This window comes from Falco biarmicus, chromosome 10 (genome assembly GCF_023638135.1).
Source record: "Falco biarmicus isolate bFalBia1 chromosome 10, bFalBia1.pri, whole genome shotgun sequence".
Taxonomy (NCBI): Eukaryota; Metazoa; Chordata; class Aves; order Falconiformes; family Falconidae; genus Falco; species Falco biarmicus.
Window position 1 is genome coordinate 7,232,359 of NC_079297.1, and position 14,899 is coordinate 7,247,257.

At 43.1% G+C, this 14,899-nt stretch overlaps 1 protein-coding gene across 8 annotated transcripts in view; it reads left to right on the forward strand.

The window, feature by feature from the left end:
• Nucleotides 1–5,904: 5,904 nt before the first annotated feature.
• Nucleotides 5,905–14,899, forward strand: part of STAU1 (staufen double-stranded RNA binding protein 1) — a 32,829-nt gene continuing 23,834 nt past the window's right edge. For 6 of the 8 annotated variants that reach the window (XM_056353745.1, XM_056353740.1, XM_056353744.1 and 3 more), the window contains exons 1-2: nucleotides 5,905–6,069; nucleotides 11,828–11,894. The gene's annotated coding sequence lies outside the window, so the exon portion shown is untranslated. Of the gene's footprint in view, nucleotides 6,070–10,840; nucleotides 10,942–11,827; nucleotides 11,895–14,899 lie in introns of all 8 variants that reach the window. The other 2 variants (XM_056353743.1, XM_056353742.1) reach the window with 2 other exon arrangements.

The following is a 14,899-nucleotide window of genomic DNA, read 5'->3' on the forward strand; positions in this document are numbered from 1 at the left end:
AGTTGCTTGTTAGACAATGGATTTAAACTACTAAGTGCCTAAAAATGTGTAAAATGAGTTGGCGTTAACGGTTTTCTTGAATCTGGTCTGTCATGCAGTCTCAGACCCTCTTTGTTCGTAGGTATGAAGTGAAAGTAGTTCTCAAGAGTGAAATAATACAGTGGCGATCATGAAAAGCATCTGCCTTAATGCTGATGAGAGAGACTGTGATGCGTGTTACAAGTTTGCCGAAGCGCCTTGCAGAACGAATTTCAATAGACAGGCTGAAACCACATGGGAGTTGTGTGACATTTGCAAGGAACTGAATGCCTACCTCGAATGTCAATGTTAATTGAGCTGTGGTCATTCAAAACCTGCCAGCCAAAAGGATACTTGGAACGCTGGTCTGCAGCTTGGTCTTTTTCCTTGGATAATAGGGAGAACAATTCTACAGAGAACTTGCAGTCTTTTTTTTCTCGTCAGCCTCAAAGAACCAAAATTAAATCTGTACTGGTGGTCATGTAACAGTAATTTGACATGATATCTTTGCATCTATTCAAGTAGACAACCTGTTCTGCATGTATGCCAGATAACCCTGTGCTGAAATGGGGTTCTTCAGCACTGTGCAATATTAAGGGGCTCGTATTAGACCATCTTAGTTCTGCAGTTCTAAGCAAGATTCCTTTAAGGGACAGGTTGCTGGGATATGTACGTCAGTGAACAGGTGTTTCTTATTTTACCAGTACCACTATAGATGGAACTGGACAGGATTTACAGCAACAAGCCAGAACCTTTTTGAGAGGTAGCCAAAGAAAAATGGGTGCTTCTGAATGGAGAATTATCGGTGCATCTTGATGTTCACTTTCTTGCACTTCCTGCAACATGCGACTTCTTGTGGTTGGACAGACATTCTGTGTAAGTGCCTAAGTGATTTCAGATCAACAAATACTAGTGGCGTCTTTGTCCTTTAGTTCACTCCAGAGCCGAGTAACTCAGACTTTGTAGATGTGGCACTGTTCGTGACATGTTACTAGTCCTGACATACTCTGCAAATTTCTTAAGGCATGCAAGTGTTTCTGTGGTGCACTTACCCTTTCAGGGAAATGAACTTTTCAAGTGTAGTGCAGGCAAGCAGATGCGTCTCTGCTTCAGACTACAGGCAAACATTATTGGCAGTGCCCTCACCTTCGTTTAGGTGGAGACCTTATTGCTACTTCTGACACCTCCCGTTCTCAAGATTCAGAAAGCAATGCAGTGTTCCAACTGTATTTATCTGATAATTTTAGTGGAACCTGACACAAGCAATGTCATAACAGTTTTTTCGCAAGATTGTTGAACTTCTCTGGGCCACCCTTTGTATGCCTTGTTGAACCGTTAGGCAAACAGCGATTTCTTTGGAAAGCTCAGGCTGAAAATGCCTTGTGTCAGTGGATCTTCTGAGGACTTGAAAGGATGTAATTCAGTATTAGGAGGTTAACTCCCACCCATCACATGAGATCATCTTCTGGAAAACCCTGAAAAACTACCACCCTCAAGACCAGTACGTATTCTTGTTTTCTTAGTTTGTGAATGGACCACGATACTACCGGCATTCCTACAACGCTGGCAGCATGTACTAAAGCCAAGTTCTATTTCTCTTGTTTCTTCATGTAAATATGTGCTAAGAGTCGAGTCATCCTCTCAGTAAGACAGACATCTCATTTAAAAAATCCTCCCATGAGGCCAGAGCACATCCTTTCTCTCAGTTGACTCCTGCTTTCAGAATAGTTGATTTTTTCTTTAGGCTCTTCCATCAGGCTGCACTTTGATTGTTGTGTGCAGTTTTGTGCTTGCTCCATGACCTTTCCAGAACAGCCTTCCTGAGAGATGCAATATTGTCAGGAAAGGGGAGGCCAGATTAAAGCTGTCAGAGCATGTCTTTGTCCTGTCACCAGCACGAGTTAACCGTAAGGCATTGTGTGAGATTGCAGATCTAAGCTGGTCACAGCAATCTCGTGTTTGCAGCTCTTCACCCTTCCTTGAAGTTCACTCATTCTTGTACAGAAGAGGTTTGTCATTCAGCGAGCTTTGTCCCAGGACTGCATGCTTCAAGCTGTCAAAAGCTCTGCTAAAATGCTGGTGAATCACTTTGAAAACATTTTGACAAACTTTGGAAGAAGCGAGCGGTGCAGCGTCTGCACACCTGCACTCTGGATAATAAAAGCAGCCTGGCTGTAGCAGCAGGGAGATGCAGGCTTCCAGCTACCTTTGGAGTAAGTTGTCTCACCTGACTAACAGAGCTGTCTCTGCCCGACTGCACACGGTAGTTCATGGAAACCTGGTTTGGATATAGCTGTACCCCATCCACCAAAATAAATGGCTGGGCAGTTTCCTGGTACCAAAGCTCCCCACTGTTAAACCTTGATTTTTGTCTTTTCATCATAGAAACAATAGTATTTCTTAATACCTGTTACCTGTTTTGCAGATTTCATCAACCAAAAAAAGCTGAGAGAAGAGGCATGCATGTTCTTTTAGCCCTCAGCTGGAGTATTATTTTCTGCTGTTTCAGGCATTTGCTGTTAAAATTGTGCAGCTGTTAACTGACAAAGGTATGCTCCAGGCACGACTCCTCTGTGAACATTTAAATCTATCTATAAATCTTCCCAGCTTTCAGAAAGTAGGATAACTGCTTTATTTTCCGTTAGCTTTCTACCCTTACTTATTTAAATGAAGCCATTATTGCCTTTAATATAATTTAGAGGAAATTGGAAGTGTTCCTGGGGAATATGGGCTATAATAATAGGTACCGGCTAGTACATGAAAAGCTCAGTGACTTCTGTTGACAGCTAGTTGCAAAGTGACTATAGGCTTAAAAATTTTCTCTCAAAATAGTAATCTAATTCACGTGAGCTCAAAGCGTGTGCTGGACTTACTGTGTTGTATTCAAGATGAAAAGAAAATGCTTTAATAATAAAGTAATAAATCTTACTAGAAAGTAAAAGATATTTTGTTACAAATGAGTAACGTGTCAGAAAAGCAGAGTAAAGGGGTTTTAGCACAGCTAGCTCATAAATTGAGCTTCCTAGTAAAATGTTTTCATTTTCAAAAGCTGTGAAGGGGAATTCACACTCTGTTTTTGTGCCAATAAGAGGTATTTTGAAGTAAGAAAATATATTGATAACAAATACCAGATTTCTACATGAACATCTGAAAATACTGCAATTGCAGTACTGCTTCATAAAAGAAAAAGTTTCAAATATTTTACAAATTATTAGCTAGAAATTAGTCTCTGTCCTTGTTTAAGCTGCTGCATAAATGAGACAGTCTTTTGTAACATTTTTGAATAATTAATAATCATACACGTAATAGAGGAGTGAATATCCTTCAAATGAAAGGACAGATGTGTTGGATATCTGAGGTGGTGTGCCAAGTGTTCCTTGGACTTTTGAGTTACATATTTGCTTAAATTATGTTCAACTGCTGCAGATACTTATTGTCCCAGTTGTGCAGATTTTACGCCTACCCAGACATTGACAGTTTTCTGGGAAAAGAGAACATAAAACTAAATTTGTAATGTAATTCAATCTGGAAGAAAAAAAACCAGCTTTGTAATTCCCTGTCTCCACCTAACTTTCTACAAAAAAACCTGCATAAATGTTTCTGTTATTAAACCTTGCAGTAATGATTACACAACAGTTGAAATTTCATTTCCTTCTGAAGTATAACAGTTGCTGGCTTGGAATAATTAAAGCATCTAACAGCACATATTATTATGCAACAGACCACAAGAACATATGAATAGGTGTTTAAATGTGATATGGGATATATATCTATATACTTATATACTGGAGAATGTCTTTTAAATGCTATATTGTTGATTGATTTTAAGTGTATGATGTATTTTCTTTATAGTATCTTTGGAATCCATACCAGTATTAAATACAGAAATGGATATGGAGCTTTAGGTATATTGGTTTTTATTTCTAATTCATTTTTGCTGAAATGTTATAGTTGTGATTCTCCCCACTAAATATGAAAGCTTTTGCATTTACTGTAGAATTAAGTTATGTGTTTGGTTAGTAAATGTTGTGGGCTGGGTGCCACGTTTTTTTTGCTGAACAATGGCAGAAATTACTGACTTGCGATTTAATGATGCCATAGGGTTTAAATGCAACCTTGTGACTTAAAATGTATTTTTACCTATTAAGAAAGATAAAATATTTCTAAACCAAAAAGTTCTCATAGTATCTTTTTCTGACAGAATGGATGGACCTATTCTAGCACTACTGGGGACTTTAATACTGTACTGTATTTTTTGCTAGCTGCTGTGCTAATTTGTTACAAAAAGCAGCTATATTGCTTTAAGAAATCATACAAGTTAAGGGAAACTGTTGTCTTTAAAATGCTTAACGATACTTTACTTGAAAAAAACTAGCGATGGCATTTATTTAAATCTTGTCTGGCATTTTGATTGCTACAGTGACCCAGGAAGGGAAACTTCTGCTATGTCAGAAGTTAACTGTACAGCTGCACACTACTGTTAACATCATTTTTGCTGCTCTTTCAAGAGCTAGGGTATCTGAAGCAATGTAATGGTATTGAAAGACTCAGGCTGTATGACAGATCTGAAATTACTAGAAATTATAGACTTCAGTAGTGGCATGCTGGAATTTTTGCATTCATAATGCAAAAGAGGTAGTTTCGTGTCTTGGCTTTGATGTGCTAATTTCAAGGGTCCTGCAGAAACAGTGACAAAGTCACAGGGAGCCATCCCTGGTTAAGGCAGTGGCACTTAGTTATTGGCAGCGGGGGGGGGGGGGAGGCCTTTGGGAAATGCGGGTATGGATGCAAGAGGGCAGGTTAAAGCTGTGCGGAAGAACTATATCAGATTTAGCTTACATGCCTTTTATGTATACTCTTTTGATTCAAATGTAGAGCATGAATTTAAGTGTACCCCCCGTTAGCTGCGGTTCTGCACAGCTGTACACACCAGTTAGGGAATTTTTTTCCTGGGCAGTATGGGTTTGAGGGCTTTTGCATGTATGTTGTTACTAGTTTTGCTTGTATCAGCACGGCTTTTCCTTCCCACCCACCCAGGTTTTGAAAGTTGGAAGGTTTTTTCGTTTAAATACTCTTCCCTAGGTGTGTTGGCTGACACTTGCTATTGACTCCTTATTTGAAAATAACTTTTGACATGAACGTGCGCCCGTGCTGGACATGGATGTGCCTTGGGCCTCGTTTCGTTTTTCTTTACAGACAGCCCAGGCTCCCCGGGGGAAGCTGCCAAGTTCTGCATTTCTCTCGGTTCAGATTCCTCTTTTCCCAGAACGCAGCGATGTAAGTGAAGAAGGGGCTCTGCTGCGCGTGCCGCTGCGCCCTGAGGGGAGGTGAGGGCCGGGCACAAGGCGGGCGGCCGGAGCGCACAGAGCCGCCCGCCGCAGGAGCCTCGTACGTGGCCGGTTCCGCAGCGGCGGACGGCGGCACAGCCCGACCCCAGGGCCGCTCCCGCAGAGCCTCGCAGGCCGCGGGCCCTCACGACGCCCCGCCGCACCAGAGCCCTCGCCCGCTGCGGGAGAGGGGCTGCCGGGGCCCGGAGCGGGTGGAGACGGGCGGGGATGGGGCCAGCCCCCGGGGACGGTGGCGGGAGCGGCCCCGCAGGAGCGCGGCGGCGAAGCGGCCCGGCCTGCTGTCGCCCTCCGGCACCTCCATCTTGGCTGGGCACGACGCTGCTGCCGCGCGGGGCACGCCGGGAGCTGTAGTCCCCCCGCCCCGAGGAGGGCTGCGGCTCCTCCGCAGGGCACGCCGGGACTTGTAGTCGCCGGGAAGGGGGCGGTGCTCCCAGCCGGTGCCCGCGCCCATTGGCTGAGAGCGCGGAGGGGGGCGGTGCCCGTGGGGGCTCGGCCGCCTTCGATTGGCTACGGGCGCGGTGCCGTCACTTCCTCCCGGCCGGAGCTGGCCCCGCTCATTCTCTTTAGTGTTTGCCCTGTGCCCGCCGCCTCCCTCCGCTGCCGCGGTCGCCCCCCGGCCCCCCCCCGGGACCCGGCCCATGGACTGAGCCGCCCGCTGGCCCGCACCACCAGCCGGCCCGGGAGCCGCAGCCCAGGCAGCCAGGTGAGGGGGGAGGCGGCCCGGGCTCCCCCCGGCGCCGAGGCGGCGGGGCGGGGGGTGGCGACGGCGGCGGCGGCGGGGCCTAGCGGGGGCCGCGCCGAGCCGTGCCGGCGGGGCTGTGGGGGAGGGGACAGCCCCCGCGGCGGGCGGGCCCGCCCCGCCGCTGCTCCCTCCTCACCCCCCCCGCTCCCCCCCCCCCCCCCCCCCCCCGTCCGGGGCTTTGCCCGGCTCCCGGGGGCGGCGGCGGGCCGGGCGGGCAGCCCCCAGCCCCTTCCCCACCGCCTGACGGGGCCCGCCGCGGGGGGAGCGGGGCAGGACGCGGCGGGTGAGCCGCGGGGCCGCCCCCCCGAGCCTCGATGGGGCCGTGGCGGGGGCAGCGCGGGGCCCCTGCCCGCCCGAGGGCCGCAGCGCCCCGGGCCCCAGGGGCGAGAGCGGGGGGGCGGCCGGTGGTCGGGGGGGTGAGAGCGGCGGGGCTGCGCTCCCGGAGGGCTGCCGGACCGGGCTGGCGGCGGGGCTGGCGGTCCTTCTGTGGCCAGGATCCCCGTATCGCCTTGGAGGGTGACAGTGGTGCCTCGGGCCCCCCCAGGAACAGGGCGGGGGGGTCGCAGCGCGGCCGGCTCTGAGCCCCTCGGAGAAGGTGGTCGCAGCCATCCTGCTGCAGGCGGCCCGGGCGGGTGACAGCGGGCGGGCTGCGGGGTCCCAGGGGCACACGATCTCGGTGGCAAAACTCCTGAGACTGAACTAGACTTGTCTGATTGTTCTGATAAAAGGCATCGATACGGTGACAGCAGCAGGAGACACCCCCAGCCTTCTCCCGGTACAGATGACAGTGTAAACACGGAGACAGCTGGTATTAGCAGCATTAGCTTGCTTTCTGAACACTGGCATCATCACACTTTCTCCTCCTTGCCCACTGGGTTTGGCAGCCATCACTGCACCAGTCTCACTTTTCTTTTCACTGTTTTTTGATCACAACGCCGGGTTTTCAGGAGATGGTAACAGCAACAAGTTCCTTTTAAATCTTTACGCTGCCTTTATCTGTCGTAGAGGTTATCCTGGGTTTGATTCCTTTGGGTTGTCTGTCTAGGTGATACTGTAGCTAGTAGTGTTGACAGCCATTTTTCTGATTTAATTCATCTGTTGGGGTATTTTTGTCATTGCTTTTCTGGCAGGTTTAAGGCAGACCTTGGCGGAACATAATTTGGAATCTAAATGGAGGCTAGGTGTATATATAGCAGTGAAATAAAATATCTGAATGAAGTCCTTTGTCTGCTTTTGGAATAGTATATTTATAAAATCTTCTTTCTTCCAATTGGGACATGCAAGCGTACAACAGAGTTCCCTTGCTCAAACTGGCAAAAATGTATTTTTTTCAAATACCAGTGAACATCAAAACTTGAGTTTTAATGATGCGGCTATAGCTATGATGTAATACAGTGATCTCTGATTTGTCTGTTGATCATCTCACATGTGCAACAAATTTGTATGTTCAGACTTTTACAGAGATCTTCCCTGGTTGTCTGTCACATCTTGTTGAAAATTTAAAGAGCCAATAGATTGATTTATTTACTGTATTTTCTGTATTCTGATGTTGGATGCAAATCTTGTTTCAAAACTCTTCTTAAAGGATGCATGCAAGACACAATTACTATTATTATTTTAAACAGCCACTCTTTCTTTCTTTGAAATTTTTCATAATGCTTATAAATAATTTTTCCGCTGTCAGTACCAGTCAGTCAAAGTATTGCTTATTTTGTGGCAAAATTAAAGTACTCATAGATTGAAATAAATTTGAGGTGATGTAGCCATACAAAGTCAGAGCAAAACTGAAAACTGCTCTGTGCCTTTCAGGTCTTACTGAAGAACAGCAACGTTATTCTGAAGACATAGGAACTTTCAAAAAAAATTTTTTTAATTCCTTTGCTGGGATCCTTGCTGAGGAGTTGATTATTTTGTTACAAGTTCTTGAAGCTGCAGCTGGAACAATAGAGATCTGTGCACTGATTGCCATGTCAACTGTAATCAGTGTCAGTGGGCTTTTTTTGACCTGTCCTACAGCAGGAAAAAGAATCATTAAATATTTTGTCACAGTACTAACTGATTCAGCTATAAGTAAGCCTTTAAGCTTTTATCTTTATTCATGATTGACTTATCCCTCTCTGGTTTATTATTTTGCATTATGTTTCGAACTGTCTTGTTTATGTGTACATCTGCTAGTTCCCTCTTTTCCTTCAGATTTTACTTTCAAATTTTAGCTTTTCATCACCTGTTCTCTTATTAATAATCCATGGTTTGGCTCCCAAACAGATTTGCTTAATATTTACCATTTCTACCCTTGAAAATTCATCTTACCAGTACTCAAAAAGAGCATCATCTTTTTCTACAGTGAACATTGCCTTTGAGATGCACTTTGCCTTGTCCAAATATTGTAGAAGAAGATTTATCTAAGAAAAAAACATTGTTTAGCTAGTGGTTTACATTTCATGTAAACAGCCTGAAGTCTGTAAAATTTGTGGTCTTTTTTTATCTTGGTTGGTAACAAGTATATTTATTTAGAGTTTCCAGTTGTAAATAGCTAGATGTTCTTAAACACTGTTGCAGCAGTCAGATGCTTTAAAATTCTATGCTGTATATTGCAAAGTTACCACTGATGTAGGTTTTTCAAATGTATATTAGGAAATGAACCATCTGAACAAAAGTCCTAGAATTTGTGGAAATTTATTCTTCATGCTCTGAAATGGTTGGGTCTGGGACAAAAGAGCCTCAGCCACCACATTTGAGTTACTTAAACCCCATTTTTAAAAAGGGAGGAGAGAGGGAATCTTTCCAACCAATATTTTCTCTAGGTAATGAATGCACAATAATGTAATATTCCCCAGTCTGCAAACAACAGGTGAAAATGATGTTGTTGGATAGTGGGTCTGTCTTTGATGTGCCTGTAAATTCTGATTTGAGCGGTGGGGGATTGGCCGCCTCTGTCAGACCAGCTCAGCAGATTGTTCCTGCGTGGCAGATAAGCGCTACTGCAGTGCTGCGCTTTTGCCCAGATGAGGGTTGGTTGACATTGAGTGGCAATAGAGTACATGCATGTAAAAATCCAGGTGACACAGGGCTTAGTGAGTAAATGTTGTGTGTTCCAGGGTTGGTTTAGTAGTTTCAGTTCTGCCTAGCCCCCGCCTCGGATACCTACATCCTTTTGCAGGGATGGGACTTGAGGTTTGTGTTCTAGTTGCCTGTCTGTGAAATAGGGATAAACGAACTTTCCTGCTTAGAGAAGAGCGTTTGTTCTTGATAAGGAACAATTAATCTTCCATGCTGTCTGACTGAAGGGTCAGTAACTGTTCAGATGCACCATGTTGTGTAGCATCCGCTTTTCGGGAAGAAATTAATGCTTAATTTAAAACCTCATTTCCTATAGCTAAAACTTTTTCTTGGATATTTTTTATGAAATGTTTTTTAGTTTGGTGATGTCAAAAAGTCCTTGTAATTTGAGTCTTGATGGTTTTATCTGGCATCTATTCTGTTCCTCATTCTACTCTGTTCCCATTCCATAAAAAGCCCTCCCTGCCTGGAGCTGGTACATTCTGAATGAATGCAAAGAAGGTTTCAATGGGCTACACATGCAAGTTTGTAACAAGTAGCATAATGAGAAAGTCCTAACTTCCAGCCTTCCAAACGTGTGCATCCTAAGGAATAGGATATCTTTCCATATTCTGGTCCTGACAATGAATAAAACCTGTTTCTTTGAGGAATTAGTCTCTCTTGTATTTTCAAGTAGTTTATCATTGTTCAGAGCAAGTCTGTGGTGGGACCCATGTGAGATCCCCCTTCTTGCCAAACCTGTTGTTTAACAAGGCAGTTGTCTTCCCTGGGTAGGGGGTGGAAATGTGCTGTTAGAGTCGGGTACACGAAAGCGCGTTCACAGTCGTGGGAATCTGGGCTGGGAGGGACTCCAGGGAATGAAGTGGTCCATCCCTCTGAGGTGTCAGGTGTGCCAGCTTCGTTCTAAGTGGATGTTTATCAATTCCATGAAGTTTACTAACAGTGAAGTCACCTCTCTCGCCCAAGGCAGTATAGTTCATTGCAACTATTACTATCGGAAAGCATTTTTTTGATGCACTTTTAAGCCTCTTGCTTCTAGTTCTGTCACTTTAAGCATGAAGAACAGATTATTCTTTTCCACTCAAAAAACCTTATATGTGCTTGAAGACTGCTGGTTGTCAGGCCCCAGCCAGCCCTCTCCTCTTCAGCATATACAAGCCCAGCTCCTTTAGTGGTTTTCTTACAGGTTATATTTTTCTAAAGTTGAGTGTTTTCTGCTTTTCCTGCTTTTTTTTTGCTAACTGGGTGCACATCTGTCTTGAAGCATGGTACCCATGTGAGGATGCAGTGCTCCGGCCGAGGGTTCAGTTACACTGAGTACAGAGCAGAATGACTACTGCGGATATCTCTCAGGCTATTTTTCCATTTCTGTATCTCAGTGCGATTATTATTTTTTCTAAAAGACCCTGTCAGCATTGCCTTGTGTTAGTTAATGATGTTATGTTGGTTGTAACTTCTTCCACGCTGCTGGTGTCAGTTGATGGGTTTTCTGTCCTGCATTTGATCGGCAGACAGTGCCTGGTCAGAACCTTGCATTTGTTCCTGCTGGGATCAAGTGATTCATTTTTGAGCCTGGTTAGACCACCAGAGATGGCTGGAGAAAATTTAGTCATCTTTATACAACTTGGGTTTGATCCCACCTGGAAGTATTATCCATTTCCTTGTTTTCCAGGTGCTTAATTAAGCCTCCAGAAAAACTTCTAGAAGAAAAGCTGAACTGACAGTAGTGTAATCCTCTTGTCTTCCTTCTTCAGTCTCCAGTTAAAAAAGCAGGTGCAGTGTCTACCTTTTTCAGGCTCAGTATCCTCATCTGTTCTGTAGGACTTCTCCAAGATTTGTTATAGGATTTTGAAATGGCTGGCTGAAGTAAATTCAAGAGCTTATCTACGTCCTCTTCTAACCCTAATCAAGCTTGAGTTCTTACCCATTTTGTTGCTGGTAGTAATGTTGCTTGCATCTGCGTGCAGTTGGCTTTAGTCATGGAAAAGAAGGATTAAACACTTCGTGCTATATTTGTAAGCAGAATAAAATACGTTTTGATTTCCATTTAAAGCAGTCCATGCAGTGACAGGTTTCATATGCAGTACTGAAACAATTTTATTTTAAAATGGTTTTAATTAGGTTTATTTTTTATATCCCTATTTATAAGTGCAATTGTTAGAGTGGAAATGTAGCCAAAAGGTAAAATTTATATCAGATATGTACAGTTAATAGCTGCCAGAGTTTCTCAGGTTAGTGGCTTGCTTTTGGTTTGGCTTTGTGAAATAAGGTCTGGCTCTAATTTCAGTAGCTGATCTCTAGGGCTGTTACGAAGAAGGTTAACTTCTACAGAACTAGAAGCCTTACTACAGAAAGAAAATTTGCAAATGACTCTTAGAATCCTGAAAAGAGCACTATTGTGAGATTCCACAGTTTGTGTAAGAAAAGTTACTTGCATTTGGGGAAGGAGCAAGGGAAGAAGGTTCTTGGATCATGTTAAAATTTCTGCTTGGAAAAACATAGCTGTGTTGAGCAGTCTGTCAGTGGGAATTTAACGGTCATACAAATTCTTGTCATCTAAACAGCTGAGGCAACTCAATGTAGTGGTGACACATTTACTACAGAAGATCTTTTTGTAGCTTTAGGAAGCAAAATGCTAACTCTCTATTTTTCCTTTTAGGCATTCTCCATCATAAATATCCTATTCAGAACTAAATCCAAATCTTCACTCTCTGGATCTCCTAAAGGTACAGGAAACTTACTTAAAACATTAAAGTTTCTTACCTTTTATTTGCATCATATTAAAGAAACCACGAGCTGTGGTAGAACATGATTATCCACAGGAAGGGTCTGGGTTTTGTTTGATCCTCTGGCTTCTATCTGCAACACCTTTGAGATTTATAACACAAAAAAGACCCAAGAGAACTTTTATCTGAAAATACTACATTCTTTCTTTTATATAGGAAGAATTTAATTTATTTTTGGCTGAGTGTACTGAGACTATGTTCGTGTCTTTGTGCGTTTCTTTGCTTGCCCTTTGGTTACCTTAGTGACTACTGAACTTAGCATTTTAATGTATTCAAAATTTCTGGGACTATTCCAGCCATTGATGTGCCAAAAGAAAATACAAGTCTAAAAACTGGAGTGGGGAACAGTGCTCTGTTATTTGAAAATCCATCTCTAAGTTTGTTGTTGTCCATAGGTCATTGAATTAATTGTTTGATGGCAGCCATTACCATCATAAGGGTAATATTCTAGCACAACACTGTCTCAATAAAATTTAAAATACTAATGCCTGAGTTAGCAAGAAGTAAGTGTGGAAGGGTGGGAAAGGAGCAAGTTATATGGTTAGCTGCTAGCTAAGGCGGTGTGAATAATACATTTGTTCATTCACTTACCGTTCCATGTTTGTGAGTGGTTTTAAGTTCTAGCAATGCCTCAAGTGTTGTGCAGGGGTCAGTTGTTTGTACTAGTATTTGTCTTAAAAGAAACCCAGATTACATAGAAAAATCACCCAAAATTCTGACATCTCTTTGTTTATCCACTGAAACAGCCTTTTGTAAGCTGTTAGCCTCAACTTTCAAGATTGTGGTGCTTTTTCTTGGATAGTTAGAATTTTGTAAGCCTGTTACAGGGTAGAGTTTATATTACTTTGTAAAAGCACTGTAAACCATTTTATAATCCCCAAATAACCTATAATTAAATGTGCAGTGATGGACAGTGGGTTCTTATACCCTAGTGAAATACATCACACAAATGAACTACAGTATCATAAACTTCACAGGTGGCTGAAAAAATACAAACAAAATTCCACTTTATTTTGTCAGACTGTTCTTTGAAGTTGCTTGTCATAGTGTAAGCTGAATGCTTTTAAAAAGCAAACTAAATATTCTATATATATAAACTTGTAAGGTACAATCTTGTAAGTTACTACCTAGTGTCTTAAACTGTCAGAAATTTGTAAAGTGCAATTTCAGCAATTCACAAGATGTTTTTAATGCCTACGTTGCTTTGGTTCTGCCTCAGTTCAATCTCATGAACTCTGAAATAGTTCTGAATTGGTGATAACTTACAGGATACGGATTCAGCTTTTGATCTGAATATAAAAACGTGAGATTGATGTATTAGTGAAGGAGAGAAAAACATGATGCCGTAGCAATTTGTGTAGAAATTATGTAGGAATTTATGTAGAAACAAACATTATATTAACTTTGGTTAAAAATGATGCATTTGTTGGAAACGCTTTATTGTCATTGCAAATCAGTTCTCTTCCTGGTAAAAAAGTTCTGTTCAGCTGTGACAAAGTAGTCAGCTACTTGAATGTCTTGGGGATAAACCTTGAACAGCATTGTGTTCTACAGGTTTCAGATTTCTATTTCAAATAAAGATATAGCTTATGGATTCCTTACAATGAATTTTCAGTTAGGTATTGCAGCTTTTCTTTCCACCGTCTTTAGAAACGTTCGTGGAAGGGAGCACTGACATGATCCAGTTGAGTACATCCTTTCTCTTGCTGAATTAATGGCTCCAGCAGCCATGTATTTGTATGGTGATTTTGGTCATCAAATCGTGGCTACATTTGTAATTGCAAAGCATTTTGCAAAGAAAGGTGGGTGGATTGTTACCATCTTACACCTACATGAAGGGAGTTGTGCTCAAACTCTCGATATTTGGTTTCTTGCGAGGTTGGAAGTCTTCTGGATTCCCAGAAGGTACACAAAGGCTGAACTCTTCCAGTTTGTTGAAAGGTTGGGGGAGGGCATGTAGCGTATTCCAGCAAGGCGTGTATCAGACACTTCCCTAGGCCCATACTAGTCCGTTTTGATGTGACTGGGCAGCCAGCCTGCTGAAGAAGCTGGGCAGTTGGTCTCTGCTGAGAAGCAGCAGGTTACGAGCTGTAGATGTGTCTACAGCAATTTTTTTTGTCTGGTCATCAAATGTGCACAGCTGAAGCCTATTCAAAGTTGGATCAGTTTCCAAAACCTTATTGTTTCAAGCACTAGGATGTGACCTCAAAGTCTGCGTAGATTCTTGTGAATAACGGCTGAATTGTCTGTCCTGAGTATTACTCTAACCAGAGGTGTTTGAAGAAAAGCTTTTTCAGGCTGAGAACTGATGGCTGGAACTCTTAATGGAGAGGGAGCTGGGCAGAGAGCAGCCTGAGCTGTACGGCGGTGAGGTTCTCTAGTACTCTGCCGTAAATATAGAAAGTGAACTAATAATATCCTTGTCAGGGACTTCCCATCTTGGGAAAAAAAAATTACTAGGGATTGGTGTACTGTTCTTCTCTGCATTGTATGACTAGAAAACCACCTGAACCTCTGGATTTTGGAGCTGGAATTCCATGTTCCCTAAAACCAGGGGAAGGCAAATAAATGAAGGATAGTGCTTTGCTTTAAAAGAAGTACTTGTAGGCAGAGCGTTCTGGAAAACATTTCAGACTTCCTTTCCAGCATGATATGAAAGATCCTGACTTGAAATTAAAGACTTTTGGTGTCGTCTTCTCAAAATGTGCGGATTAGGAACTGTTTAACTTCAATTACTTTGAAGGGCATTGCACTTCAGCAGGAAAGGAGAATTAGCTTTTTTTATTGTACTGCAAGACTCTGAGTCTTTTCCAGGCAATTATTATTATTGTTGTATTATGTTTGAAAATTTTCAGTGTTTGTAGTGATGCTCCTGGGAATGAAACTTAGTGATTATAAAATTATTGCCCTGGAGTGTTACTCTACATACTTTTCATCTTTGTCTT